Here is a 15,735-nt window from a genome sequence, read left to right as displayed (position 1 = left end):
AGGCACTCGGCAGGGTCTGAAGCCTCTCAAATGTGACAATCTTCTACTGTCTCTAGTTGAGTAGATATTATTATATATTCATAAAAATTAGATGCAGTTCCTCATGTGTTGTGTGGATAAACTTATGAATTTCTGTTCAATTTAACCCTTTGGGAATATGGTTTCCTTTGTGAGCTAGAGAGCGTTAGCTGTGCTAAGTCTCATTTAAAGAAATGAAACTGGGCGGGGCAGTAGAGATCCATGAAATTTTATTTATTTAGCATTATTTATTAGTAATAATAATATTACTATTATTAATTAGTCATTATTTATGACTACCTACAATGTGTCATGCATTGGGCTAGGTACCGGGAACTCAGAGATAAAAGATAAAGTCTTGGTCTTCCGAAAGAGCTAGTTGTATATAGTGACAAAGAAGAAATTTTCACAATTCACTGCAATAAGTTCTAAGGTAGAGGCATGCTCTGGGTCCTGAGAAATGTCTGACTTAAAAGGACAAAGTGGCCACCCACTTTTGGTAGGTAGTGATGTAGGTCAAGTCTTCCTAGAGTTAGTGATTCTTCAGCTTGGGTCTTAGGAAAAAAAACAGGCCATAAAAGAAGAAAATGGCCTTACAAGCAGGGAAAGCAGTAGTGGTACTAAAGAGCATGATATGTTTGGAGAAGAGCAAGTAGCTTGGTATTATAGGAGTTCAGGTTCATCTGGGGTATTGACAAGGGATAAAAGATGTGGCTGGAGAAGCATGAAGGTGGCAGATCAAAAAGGCAATAAAAATACGTGCTCAGGAAATGAGAAGCCTCTGAACAGCACGATCTGATATAAACTGTTCCACCACTGCCTTGCACCCAGACTAGAGGCCAAGGAGATCAGGATATGGTGCTGGTTGCTGAGGGCCTGTACCAAGTGAGAATAGACAGATATGGGTAGATTCAAAAGACATTTAGAGGATGGAATCAATGTGACTCCAAAATTAATTGGATATTGTTAGTAAAGAAATAAACATTCTAGGGTGACTCCCAAGTGTTTGGTTAAGCAAGTGGGTGAATTTTAGTGCCAGATATTACTATGAAAAATACTGGTGGAGGCAGTAAATGATAAGTCCAATTTTGAAAATGTTAGGTGTGAGATGCCTGGGGAGTGGAGAATAGAAATGCTTACTAGACATCTGGATATGAATCTAGAATCCAGGGAGAGAACTGTGATGCCTTCAATATATTAGCTAAGTACAGCTATAGGCATTCACCCGAGGTGAACATACAGAGAGAGAGAAAAGGGGCAGAAAACAGGAGCCAGCAAGTATAAAGTGGGCAGAAAAAGAATATAAAAGAAAAAGCATCCAGAGATGTAGGAAGAAAAATCAGAAACACAAAGTGATATGGAAACCAAAGGAGAGACTCCAGAGAGGAGGTTACAGTGCCAAAATTGCAAAGAAAGGGAAAGAAAAAAAGATAAAGTCTGAAAAGCAGCTTTTGGATTTGGCTCCTGGGAAGTCTCCAGTATATGAATGTAAAAAGGTTAAGTGCAAGGAGGGGGCAAATGCCAGACTGCAGGGGAGTAGCAAGTAAGTAGGAGATGGAGAAATAGAGAGGAAGAGTAGAGACCCCCCTACAGAGGGGCCTGCCTATGGAGCACAGGAGAGAGAGAAGGGAAGTAGAGAAGAAAATTTGAGAGCTCGAACATGTCTCAGTGATTGTAAGCTCCAAAATGTGAATCTGGGAGTAGGTGGCAAGGGGAGGAGAAGCATATTGGAGTCAAAGAGGTTAAGGAGTGAAGGCTAGGGTGCATGACAACACTGGAATTGAGTAGTGGTAGAGCTTGAGGTGAAATGCATTTGTAAGTCAGGAGTCTAAGTGCCTGATGAACTTGCCGGTGAGACCATTTGCTTGGGGGTAAAGTGACAAGAGGTTGTTTTAATAAGTGGAAATATATTCAAAGAATGTGCCCCAAGAAGAGCTAGAAAGATGAGGGGTTTACTTTATCTGCATACTGAGGCTGGAGCCTGTATGACACAGAATTAACATAGTAAGCGTGTTTCTGACTGCTGCTAAGCTGTCCTGGCAAGCTGTGCCTTTAGAAGCCTAGACCTAGTTCCTTACCCCATCTCTCCTGTCTACCACGGAAGAGGGGAGGTTTGGGGTAGCAGGGAATCTGGGCTCAAAGGGCTTCAAATGTTTCTTATTAAGTAATCTGAAACTTTGAGAAGTCTACCTGAAACTTGATTCGCTAATATCTAAGAAGAGATGTTGTACACCCACAGCTTATTATCTCACAATAGTTATTTGGGGCATGATTCAGGAAAGAAAATTTCCGGGTAGTGATATAGTTATCTTGGAAAATGATGACTTGCAGTGTACAAACTTTAATTAGAGGTTAAGATATTGTGAGGAAGTGACCACCTAAAAGGAAACATGATGTACATCTAAAATATTTTTATAGAAAAGAAAGACAATTACGAATGGATAAAGCTTTTGTTCTGGCAATTGTGCAGATTTTTTGATGCATAAAGCTGATGGAAAATGTGCCAGAGGGACCAGATGTGTTGGGGTGAAGATTCTAAGCAGTGCTGGGCAAGCCAATGACACAACACACTTTGAGGTGCAATAGGCATATAGACAAAGGTATGACAAAATCAAATATAAGTACAATATATGCTGATATAACTAATGAATCCAGGACATGGGAATCCATAAGAATGAGAAACTAGTTAGGAGGTTATTGGCACACACATCGGGTAAAGTTTCCATTCTTCCTTCCTTCCGTTTTTTATTGTCTTTAAACGAACAGAATGAATAGGCTGCAGTAAAAGCTACAGTTGACACCGAAGCAATCAACACAAGAAAAATCAACCAATGGCAAGTGTTCCAATTGGTATTTCCTTCTCTGTTTTATGACTCTGCTGCACCTGTTCCTAGCACTGAGACTCAGTCCCCTTTTCTTCCATATAGCTAGTTATTTATATGTCAAGTAAAAGAAGGTAAAGATTTAGCTTCAAAGGCTGCATTGTTTTATTTACTATATAGCAACATAGTTTTATTTAATGCATTCTAATTTTCTCAAAATGTAATATAAGGGGCTGGCACGTTAGCTCAGTTGGTTAGAGTGTGGTGCTGCTAACACCAAGGTCCAGGGTTTGATCCCTTGGTACCTGCCGGCCCCGCATACCCCCCCCAAGTAATATAAGTATATTATATAATAATATAAAATCTAATATGAGAATATCATATTAGATAAAGAGAAGAGAAAAAGAAGGAAAAGAAGCAATTAATCTACCATTATAAAGACAACAAGCACTTCTAGGATATTTGTGAATTTATATATATACCATTTTACATATGTAATAAATAGTAGTAAGCATGAAAGTTAATTGATCCTGAATCTGTTTTTCACTTAGCATTCTCCGTGCTGTTACTATTCTCCATCCCATCATGTTTTATGGGTATAGTATAATTTGCTTAACCTTCCGCCCTTGTTAGAATGCTTGCAATTCTTTGTTACTATAAATAACTTTATGATAAACACCTCTATGAATTTTTTCCCATATTTCTAATAATTTCTTCTCTAGAGTAGATTCACAGAAATGAAAGTACTAAATATGATCTTTCTTAAGTGGCCACTGGCACATGCATTAATAGCCCCTGACATAGATGATGTTTAAGGTCCCATCCCCCAGTTCAGAGATGTCTGTGTCTTGGTGAAACACACTGAATGGAGCAGCAGTGCTCACTCTGGGACTCACTCTCTTTATGATTTCTATTTGACAACATATTGGCTATCTTCTGCACCCTTTTAATTTTATGATAATTCAAGAGGCGATATGAAGTACTAACAGGTCTGATAAAGTTTGATAAAGCATTTCTTTATCTATCAAATATTTTGTACATTTTATAACTAAAAAATTCAACATATTGTATTATCAGCTGAGCTGTGTAACCAAGAACCAGTGAAGTTCAAGGACACTGCACTGGCTCAGAAAATATTCACTTCTCAAATGCATTAGTGTGGCATGTCACAAACTTTAGCCCCTTACATGCCACCTTCACAGTTTTTGCCATATCTGCATTTTACTTGTTATTTATTTGTTTGTTTCCTTAAAATCAATGGTAATTGGCACAATTTTTTTTACTAAGCATTTTCCTAAGCAATAATATACATGAAATCATAGGTTTTATAAGCAAATTATATTTTTAACTCATATAAAACTAAGCATAAAACTCAAAATTTTAAAGTTTGGACATGTGCCATCTACAATCAGTAGTATATATACCATATTTTGGGAAAATAGTGTTAATATGTATCTGATATTTAAGTTATAATCATCTCATTCTTTTCTTCAGACAGGATAGCACCAGAGAATATTCTTAATTCAAAATTTGTCTGTCCCACAAAACTGTATAAATAAAGCCAATCACAACATTCTGCAAAAACGGATGTAATTGTCAGCAAACACAATAACAAAAATATGGAACGTGTTTACACCAAAACTTTGAATGCACATTTCTGTAAGAGTTCTTTAACCCATACATGCTTAAAATTTCAAGGGAGAAAACCATTCACAATGAACACTTTATTCCAAAAAGCCATCATTTTCTAAAATAGATAAGGGACAGTAACAGCAGTACATGTCTTTTGTTCAGGGAAAAGGGATCGGTGAAATTCTTTTGAATGGGAGGAGCCATGGAATTTCAGAAATACCTTAAAATGCACACACTTAATTCTTAAGGAAAATTCCAGGTTCTAAACCCAAACCTCGATCACATAGCATGTACTGGGAGGTATTGTTATAGCTTAACAAATCAACCATGCTCATCACACAGTATTATTTTATATAAGATTTATAATACCCATCATGATTTACACATGACTCTTCTTAAAATTTTTTTAAAAAAAATTTAAAGTTTAATGTAATTATTGGTTCCCTGCTCATGTAGGTAGGGATGTCATACAATTTTGGTGTCTTCTTGAGGAGAGAACTTGAAGTATTTATCTCAGACTCAGAAGATCTTTGAAGTGAGGAATGAGATATTTCTAGAATAATTTTAAGCATTTTGTTTCTCTCAAGGCTGGTTGATGGGATTGAGAAGGAGGTGTGAGGAGAGAAATAAATTATTTTGGTGAGTAGACATAAAGACTTGACATTTGTTCGGGTCTGGAGTGTCTCCCAAGTGGTAAATTAACTTACATCCACCCCTACCCAAAATCCCACACACCTTACAGACATGTAATTTGCTAGTGTGCCACCAAGACTGGGAGGCACACAGATTCTGTGGTACAATCACTAATGCTCTATATAGTTCTATCGTATTGAGGCCAGGGAGGAAAGGAGAAACAAAAGGGCACAGAGACAGCACTAAAGCTCACGTGTAAATCTGGACGGCAACAGTAAATACACATAAGGAATTGAAAATGTTCTTAATGAGGAGCTATCAGCCAACTCAAAGTGGATATTGTTTCTTTTAAGAGCGTTAGAGGCACTGAGTAAAAAGAAAATAAAAGGCAGAAAGGGAGACAGAAGCAACTACTACAGAGATGCTGTTATATTGTAGCATGAAGTCCTCTCCTTTTTGATCCCGCGCCTCTCCTGTACCCTCACCCACCTGCAAATCCCAAACAAGTTTAAAGGTTTTAATATGTGGCTTTCTGGAGTAATCTAGAACCCTAATTTCAAACACTAGAATTTCTTAATGAAAGGACCCTTCCAAATAGACACATCAGGGAATTTAATTTTTCTAGATGCTTTCTCTCTGCACAATGCTTCCCACATCCAGGGTTCCTGTCAGTTCTTCCCATATGTGAAGAGTAATTCTCTAGCATTATCTGTATCCTGGCAAAATTACTGATGCCATCATATGAGTGGTAGTTTCTATTATCATTACCTATGTACTTCAGGCAAAAGTCCTGGGGTCCTTATTTTTCAAATAAGTCATCCCACCAATCCTTTAATCAGACATCTCAGTCTCAGTTTGGTGACTAATAATGCCTAATGTTCACTAGCAGGTCGAGCAAGCTCCATGACATAAGGGCCTTGTTATTAAACCCTTATAAAAAACTGGTTCATTGTCTCCTCTTCATAATAACTGAAGTTTACTGTTGTGTGTAGCTATTGCCCGCCCCTCGTCTCCACACGCCACTTCCCTTCCCCTTTTGCAGTTTCCAGAAGTGCAAATGTTCTTAGCGCTCTAAAGTTATTTAAATATAGGCATGACCGGAAGGTGGAATCACGGTCAAAATTTATAATAATCTACAATTTAAGAAAATACTTCCTCATACATTATGCCATCCTTTACACTCACATCTTACTGTATTTTGTCATTTAAAGGCTGTCACTCACCTTTATCTCGAAGAAAAGGAGAAACACCAGCAAATCTAACTTTGAAAAAAGTTCATTCAGGTACAACTTCTCTGAGATACACTGTTTTTCATAAACACCCTCAGTTTCAGGAAGTAGGAATTTGAAAGAAAACAAATCCTGTCACCGTCTCAGATTGTGGTTGTGTAATCAACTCCGAGACTTCCAGCAGGGACTTTTGCACCATAAAACACGCCCCTTTAGGAACCGCTTCGGTGAAAGGTATTCTGGGAGTTGTATTACAGCTCTGCAGAGAAGCTCCTTCTCCTAACGAAAGCTCAAGAAAACTCTATTTGGAATAGGTCAGAAGGGAGAGTCCCCTCAGAACCAAGAAAAGAAAACACCATTAAGAAACGATGTACACGACATTGTTTTGGTCAAGAGACAAACGCATGCTGATGTTCCATTCTGTTCTCTAGCGTAGAATGAGAGTGCAGAAGTGAGCTTGTTGTCACGGAGACACGTATATTACCAGTTTTGTTTGAATTGAAAAATGAAGCTAGAACTTTTCTGGTAGGAAGTCTGATTACACTGACTGGTTTGATAGCGAGGACTGTCTGGGTTACATGGTGAACATTGTCCTTCAGTCGAACAATCTAAATATGCAGCTTTAAATTTTAACAAAAAAGATCAAATGTACATGAAAAAATTTTTAAATGTTTATCAAAATACATTTTTATTGGAAAAGTTATTGAAGTCATCAATATTCTAATTTTCTTTATCTTTTCTGAGCCTGTTGCCTTAAAGAAGTTTCCTCTAGAGCGAAGGAGTAACAGATTTTTAATAAAATAGTAATAATAGTAATAGTGATTTGACAAGTTTTGGTCAAGCCTTTGATATACTTCCAAAAACTGGGAGAGCGAATAACTCTAATAACTGGGAAACAAATCCTTTGGCAAGTTGGATGGTTCCCAACAAAATAGAAGGAAATAATTGAGTAGTTAGCTGCTAGATCACTTAAACATTATTTTTAATAGATCACTATGTAATTCTTAATATATGACCTTACGAGTTCAAATAACCAAATGGCATTGCTATAAGAAAATTATTTCTAGCTCTAATTATTTATGTAAACACAGTTTCTCTCCTTTTCCCTGTACAAATTTTTGTGCAGTGCTGTTTTAGTCTAGCTATAAATAATATTCATCCATGAACTATTTTTTTAAAAACTTGTAAATCTCATTAAGAAATGCATTTTTAATAAATTTATTGTTTAATATTCATAAAAATATATCACTTTATTTTTGTCTTAAATTATAAATTAATAATACTTATAATATATAACTCAATCTTTAAAAACGTTTAATAGAGTCAGAGGAAACAAATATGTTTAATTTCAATACATACATATTTTTATTGTAGAGAAATATAATAAAAACCTTCATGCATATAAACTATTTTATATTAGAAGAAAATTCTATGAAGGAAGTAGAATAGAAATGGAAGTTTAAGAAATGGAAGAAATAGAAATTCTCAATTGTTAAGAACTTGTACATGTGTTTCTTTCAAAGTTCCAACAAATCTACTAAGTACTTAAATAAAATGTTGGCAACTTGAATGAAAGCATATAAAATTATTTAACTTAGATTTTCTCGCAGGAACAATGATGTATTACCGTAAAGTGGTCAGAGCACAGGTTTAGAGTGAAATTTCCTGCCTGTGAAGCCCCTTTTCTGCTACTTCCTACCTTTCCATCTGTAGACAGGTTATTTAACCTGCTAAGTCTTAGTTTCCTGTCCTATAGAATGGAAGTTATGGTGCTGTGTATGGCATAGGTTTATTAGGAAAACTAATAGAGATAATACTCAGTATTTGTAAATCTCTGAAGCAGAGCCTTGTACATAGTACACTGTCAAGAAAGATTAATTATTATAATGCAAGACTAGTTCAAAACCTGAAAAGAAAACCACTTTATCCAATACAACACACTATCTAATCCAATAATATAAGTTCTATCATTTTAATAATAAATACCAGAGAAACTTACTATAGTTCTGCAGCCCTTTATTACTATTACACATAATGTGAAATGATTAGAGAAATTGTTCATAAACATGAAATTTAAATTAGAATCATTTTGTAGTCTTTTAAAAAAATTTTAATTGACACACAATAATTATATATATTTATGGGGTATAATACAATATTTCCATACCTATATACAATGTATAGTGATCGATTCAGGGTAATTAGCATATCCATCACACCAAATATTTATCATTTATTTGTATTGGGAACACTCAAAACTGTAGGTGTGTTTTTAAATGGATGATGAAGAGCATAAATCACTAGGACATGTAGTTTTCCTCGGGTACAATTAAAGGGGTAATGTAAGAGTTTCGTTTATTAAGCATCAGACTTAGACCTTTGAACTATATAATGTTATGATAAAAGATGAATAAACTTTAAAATGTGTTAAGGAGTTATTGTTTTTTGCAAAATTCTGTTTGGGGGTAGGTAAGTAAAAATGTTAGAAGTTCAGTGTTTAGGGGAAAGGACTGCATTTTAGGGCCTAAAAGAGGGCGTTGAATACTTGGGTATGGAGAGAGAGGAAAGGATACTGATAGGTGAGAATGGACCTAATAAGGAGACAGTTTAGACAACAGCCACATTTGTCTCCGACAGGGATTCCCAGAGCCACGTAAACACAAAGACAGAATCTCTCATTTATAATTACAGTGTTGAGTTTTAGAAAGATTTTCAAAGAAAAAAATTTCTTGAAATGGAAAATTAATAATACTAGCTTCAACTATTTCAAGTGCTTGAGATGTACACCTATAAAAGAAGTACATTATGACACATTTAGAAAAACTGGTTGTACCATCACATTCATTTTGATTTTCTAGGTTTTAAAATCTTGAATACAAAATGCTGAAATAAGCTGATATCATTCATTTATTCAAATAATGTGTTTAGAGTATCCATTTTGTGCCAAGTACTACATTGGTGCTACGGATTCGATCTGAGCAAATAATCAGTGCCCTTAAGGCAATCACACTGATAAGTGGATTCGTAGAGATGTGGCTAGAAATTAGCTGGAGAAATTTTCAAGAGTTAGCTCATACCATGAAATCTTTGTGTTTCATTCTAAAGAATTTGGACCTGAAAACACTGGGGAATCATAAAAAAATTTAAGGAATAGTAATACAATTATATAATTGTTTTGGAAAGAATACTCATTATAGTGGGTAAATTGGATTATGTAGATAGGATTATATTACAGAGGGATCATGTGGATTAGAAAGCAAGACTAGAGTAAGAAAAATGAGTTAGGAGACTACTGCAATATTCTAGAGAGAAGTGATGACTGGGCTTCATTGGTGACAGTAGCAGTGGAAATTAAAAGCAAGATGCCTTAGTCAGTTTTCTGTTGCTTATAACAGAATATCCAAAACTGGATAAATTATATATAAACAGAGGTTATTTCTTACAGTTTTGGAGGCTGGGATGTCCAAGGTTGAGGGGGCACATCTGGTGATGGTCTGTGACAGAGGGGACTCTCTGGAGTCCCAAGGAGGCACAAGGCATCACATGACAAGAGGTAAGAGCATGCTAAAGTGCTATCTCTGGTCTCTCTTCCTCTTCTTAAAAGCTACCAGTTCTACTCCCATGATAATCCATTAATTCATGAATGGGTTGATCCATTCATAAGGGCAGAGCCCTATGATCCAAGTCACCTCCCAAAGGCCTCACATCTCAACACTGCCACATTGGGGTTAAGTTTCAACTTGAGTTTTGGAGGGGACTTTCAAACCATAGCATAGGGAAAGAAATATTTAGGAGGTAGTTTCACAGGCCTGGGTGAGAGACATAGAAATATGGATAAATGACTTAGAGGCAGTCAAAAAACTATAACTGTAGTTAGAGATTCCCAAGGAGAATGTATAGGACAAAAAGAAGGTGACAAAGAAGAAAGTTGGTAATATCAGTATTTATGCAGAAAAAGAGAAGTCCGCAAAGGAGATAGGGAAAGAATGCCTAGAACAGCAGTAGAAAAACCAAGACAAAATTATTTCATAAAAACAGGACTAGCAACATAATTTGCAGGGCCTCTTATTCAAAAAATATTAAGAATTTCAGGAAGGTGACAGCAGAGCCAAGCATGGGACACTACACAGGTCACACGCTCATGAAGCCAGCCCTGCCTAAAAGCCAAGCAGGTGGGAGTGATGGAGTGCTTGGGCCATCATTTCAGTGAAATGGAAGTGGCCGACAGTACTAAATGATGCAGAGAGGTGCAGTAGGATGAGGACAGAAAAGTATCTATTGGCTTGGCAAGTAGGTCAGGGATGGCTATGACAAACAAATCAGTGCAGTGGTGGCAGACAGCAGATGATGAAATAGTTTTAAAATCTTAGTAAGATGAATAAATAGAACAGAAAGAGAATCTTCCAATCTAAGATTAAATTAAATATATAGGCGGAGCATACTTTGGGAGGGGGTTATACGCTTTCCGAAGGTCCTTCAGTGTTGGATCAAGATGACCTTAAGACCACATTAGCCATTTTATTATGCAATTAATTATGTAATAAATGTGAAGGCCACAAATAGCAGGGAATTGTGATATTTCTGTAGGGATAATGGCCAGAATCCCATTCTGGAACCTTCTTCTCAGAATTATATACCAAATGACAAAACAATGATGGCAAACACAAAGAGAGAACCAGAGATGGAGGATAGAACTCAGTTCAGGCACGGCATTTCTCCAAGCCAATATTTTCTATTTTATGTTATGAGAAAATAAAATTAGTGTGTTAGAAATTAAGTAATGTATATCTTATGATCCTTCATTAGTAGTATAAAATGTTGTTCCCTGTTAGAATGCTAGCAAGTCATAGATTATAAAAACTAATGGAAAAGCACTAACAAATGTAAATATTTGAATATAATATTAAAGAACAGAAAGGTTTTTTTTCTTTTTTACTAAAAGTTACACTGACAAGGAGTACTATTCAAGAAAGTTTAGATTAAATAAGGAAAATATTAAGATACTTGGTTTGGGAGGTATATGACAGGTAGAAATAACATATCCTCCCAAATTGCCTTTTCTATTTCCTGCTTACCTGGCCTTTGGCTCTCATAGTGAGTGTTCTGAGGCTCCAGAATCAGGATCCATGGACTAGGACCTCTAACAAAAGCAACTATGTTAGTTTTCTATTGTTGGGTAACAAATTACCACAAATTTAGCAGCTTAAAATAGCACCTATTGAATTATCTATAAAATATTTATAAATACAGATGCATTTGAAATGTTTATAAACGGTGTCATAATTAGAGGACAAATGTTATATAGGTTTTTAAGAATTTAGAGGAAAAATAAAGGTTCTATGATATACAAAACAAGGAAAGAAAAAACAGCACTCAGTTCTCATCTGAGGCCTGGGGTCCCCTTCCAGGCTTGCTCAGGTTGTTGGCAGAACTGCAGCTGTAGGACTGAGGTCCCCATTTTCTTGCTAGCTGACGGTTGGGTCACTCTCAGCTCCTAGATGCCACCCAAAGTTCCTTGCCTCGTGGCCTGCACAGGCAGTTGGGCATGAACTTTGCTTGCTTCCAGACCAGCATGAGCACGTCTCTGACCTCATAGGGGCTCAGTCTTTTTAAGACCACACTTGATTATGTCCAGCCCAGCCAGATCATCTCGCTTTGGATTAACTCGAAGGCAACTGATTAGAAATCGAATCACAGTAGTGATACTTCATCATATTTACGGGTACTGCCCTCCTCAAGAGGAGGAGATTATACAGATTGCGTACACCAGGAGGCGGGACCTTGGGGGCCATCTTAGAACTCTTCCTAGCACAGCGACTCGCCCACGACTGCTCCAGAGAGGGGCAGAAGGAATGGCCGGGGACGAGCTGACTCCTTCCCCTCCCTACACCCTCCAGGGGCCCTGTCTCTAGGGGTCCACTTTTCTGATCACGATCTAACCACTCTCTCAAGGCTGAATTTTGCTTCTTTGTGCTATGAAAAACACGAATATTAAGGCATTAATGCATTGTGACTTGTCTCTTGAGGGATTTCTCTCACTTGTCCCTTCTTTTAAAAGTTTTCTTTTTCTTTTTCTTTTTTTGGTGTAACTGTAGCACATGCAAATGATTACAAAAAACTCAGTTTAAAGAAGTACACAATGAGAAATATGTCCCCCACCCTCACCTTCTGCCTCTGTCTGCCATATTCTTCTCAGATTAACCAACAATTATTAGTTCCATTTCTTGGGTTTCCTTGCAGGTAAAGTAGTTCATGCATTTACAGTCATAGACATGTTTTTCCACAAATGGTAGCATTTTTGTTCTGCACTTTGTATTTTTTTTTTTTTTTGATGGTGCATCCTAAAGATCTTTTCATATAGATCTAAATTGTTCATTTTAATTGAAATCGCTTGATTCTAGGAATAGGGAGGAGGAAGAGAAGTCCACACTAACTTTTCTTGGTTCTCATCCCAAAACTTTGGGCTTCTTTCTGTCTGCCATTTAGGAACTAATGAAAAAAGAGCTAGGTCAGATATCTCACATGATTCTAAATGTTTTCACAAGTTGGCAGAGAGCATCGGCTGTGAGGTGGGGCTCGCCTGAGCTGAGTCACCTTGAATTTGAAGGTCTGAGCTGGACAGCGGAGGGTTAGATGAGTATGTGCCTGAGATGCTTAGAGCATCTTGAAAAAAAAGCATATAACTCATTCACCAGCAAGTAAAATAAACAAGTAACTTTTGCTTATGTTTTGTGTATGGTGTGATTGTATTACCACGGATTAGCTTCTTCTACTTTTGATTTTAAATAAAATTCAATAGGCTTTCAGACACATTAGCTTAATTATGGGCTAGTGAAGTACCTAAAAACTTAAGATTCTTTCCATGGAAATAATGTCTTTGTATTTCCAAACAACCAAGTAACTTAACTAGAAGTTATGTTGCAACCCATGTCATGGAGATGGGGGGGTGATGACAGCATGTATTAGTCTGTTTTGTGTTGCTATAACAGAACTACCTGAGACTGGGCAATTTATAAGGAAAAGAGGTTTATTTGGCTTACGATTCTGGGACAGCTGCATCTGGCATGGGCCTCAGGCTGCTTCTACTCATGGAAGAAAAACAGCAAGCAGCTGGCAGATATAAGCAGATCACATGGCGAGAGCAAGCAAGAGAGAGAAGAGAGAGGTGCCAGGGTCCTTTAAACAATCAGCTCTCCTGGGAACTAATAGAGTGAGAACTCACTCACTACTCCTCCTCCCCCCAGGGAGAGCATTAATCCATTCATGAGGGATCTGCCCCCATGACTCAATCAGTTTCCAACACTGCCACATTGGAGATCAAATTTCCACGTGAGTTTTGGGGGGACAACACATCCAAACTCCATCACAGCATGAACAGTCAGTGATGGGACATCATCAATTGAATAGGAGAGCTGAGACAAAATTTTACTTTATTTCTTAACATTAATACAATTTGGAAATTTCAAATTGTTTAAAGCCAGATAGAACTATGTTGGATTGCAGGCATTTTACATTATTTTCAAACAAAATGATTTGTCATTGATAATTCAAACAGTAAATCCCTCCTTTTTGTGTCAATACATACATGCCTACTGTCTTTTTCAGTTTTGATTTGTTAAGTAATTCTAGCCCAACTTTCAGTGTTTCCATTTCTCAGAAGTTGTTCCTTGGAATTTCTTCCTGAAAGAATTTAGCTTATTTACTACAGCCCAGAGTAACTCAATACCGCTCTGGGCGTTTGGCTGTATCATGTGAAGTCAGAGTTTAAAAGCCACTGAGGTCTTCTTTAAATTTCCAGGAAAAGAGTTTAAGCACACTTTGTCTAATTTAAACACCCCTTGAGCAGTTCTAAGTGCAAGAGAAAATTTCATACTTCAAGGCCACTTCAGGACCCACAGATGAATCCAAAATTACACAACCACATTGAAACCAAAAAAATGTTTTTGTTCATTTTCAAAAAGGAAACCAGCAAATAAGAGGGCCTCAAAAGTGATTTCCAGCAGGCCCGTTCTCATCGGCAGATTTGTAATATGCTGGAAGCTTTATATTTAATCTGATATTACTCTCACAATTTCTTAATTTGATAATTTGAAAAGAAATCATAGCCCAAGATGAAGATATTTATATAAACCCCTTCCTGAAATGTCTGTCATTAAAATGTAACCTGTCATTAAATGTAACCTGCCATTAAAGTCCTACTGTGTTTCTTTAACAATAAAGTCATTTTCATTACCAAAGAATGGTGTTCATGTTTTTCTGTAAAAGCTATCATTACTCTATTTGCTTAAACTTTGACCTTGAACAAAAATAAGTAAAATCTGTAGTGAAACTGTAAAATAATGTATTTAAGAATAACTGTTTTTAGTGATTTTACACAAAGAAAACAGCAATAAAGCAAATATTACAAATCACCTAATTTAGATATGAGTGATTTAAAATAGTTTCTTTCGTAATGTCACCAGGGGATTTTCAGAAAACTCAATAAATTTAAAGTACAGAAAAAAATAGGCACGTGTAGAGGGTTAGAAATCTTGATTCTCATTTGATTTTTAGAATAGGGTTTTTAGGTAAATACATGTATGGGGCAAAAGTCCTCAGGTAGGAGGCAACGGCCTACAGCCAGAGGGCAACAGCCCATCTGATCAGCTCTAATCACTGCTTAGGTATGGGATTGTATACTTTAATGATTTTAGAGCTAACAGATAGTTGTCATACTGATCCTGTTAAGCGATTTTAAGAATTGCTGAAGGGAAAGATGTTAAAAAGTGTTTGCAAGGGGCAAGCTGTCTGTTGGTGGAAACTTTAGAGATAATTATACTTAGATTTTATGCAACTTTTGCTTATATCATTTAAGGAGAGGTTATACTTTAGATAATGATCCACGGTTTGACCAATTTAGCTTTTCATTAATTGTACTTTGGAATGTCACATTGTTAATTTTATTGATGTTGCTAGTTTCCATTGTTTAAGCTATACTTAGCCATAGATAGTGCTCGCTTCAGCAGCACATATACTAAAATATACTTAGCCATAGATAACTTTTGTAACACTACGCATGTCTTTGTGTCCTTTTGTAATGATTGAATCAACTAATTTTTCTTGTGAAAATTCCTTGTCTTTATAATAAAAAACAGAAGCTAACTTTGAATCGGGGCTGTACCCAGTTTTCTCCTTCTAACAGAGGAGTTGCTGAGGTGCAGTCCCTGCGGGCTTCTCATCACATGCATGGTGCTTTGAGTAATCCTTTTTTCGTCTCCATTACACTGTGAGAAGTGTAACAGGCACATTTCTTTTTGGCTCTGGCTCTATTCAAGTCTTTGGACGTTTTCTGGGCCCTTTGTCAGTTTTCACGAAGTCTGGGAAGCCAAGATTGCAGGGAATGTCCTTGCCTCAATTATCTG

The 15,735-nt window shown here is 36.7% G+C and overlaps 1 protein-coding gene across 1 annotated transcript in view; it reads right to left on the bottom strand.

Moving 5' to 3' along the window:
• ALPK1 (alpha kinase 1) overlaps window positions 1-6,408 on the bottom strand; it is a 124,816-nt gene extending 118,408 nt beyond the window's left edge. Inside the window, exon 1 of the mRNA XM_063107469.1 lies at window positions 6,329-6,408. The gene's annotated coding sequence lies outside the window, so the exon portion shown is untranslated. The remainder of the gene's footprint in view (window positions 1-6,328) is intronic.
• Window positions 6,409-15,735: the final 9,327 nt, after the last annotated feature.

Source organism: Cynocephalus volans, chromosome 9 (genome assembly GCF_027409185.1).
Source record: "Cynocephalus volans isolate mCynVol1 chromosome 9, mCynVol1.pri, whole genome shotgun sequence".
Classification (NCBI taxonomy): domain Eukaryota; kingdom Metazoa; phylum Chordata; class Mammalia; order Dermoptera; family Cynocephalidae; genus Cynocephalus; species Cynocephalus volans.
Note: the sequence above shows the minus strand (reverse complement) of the source record. Positions and strands in the feature narration are given on the sequence as shown.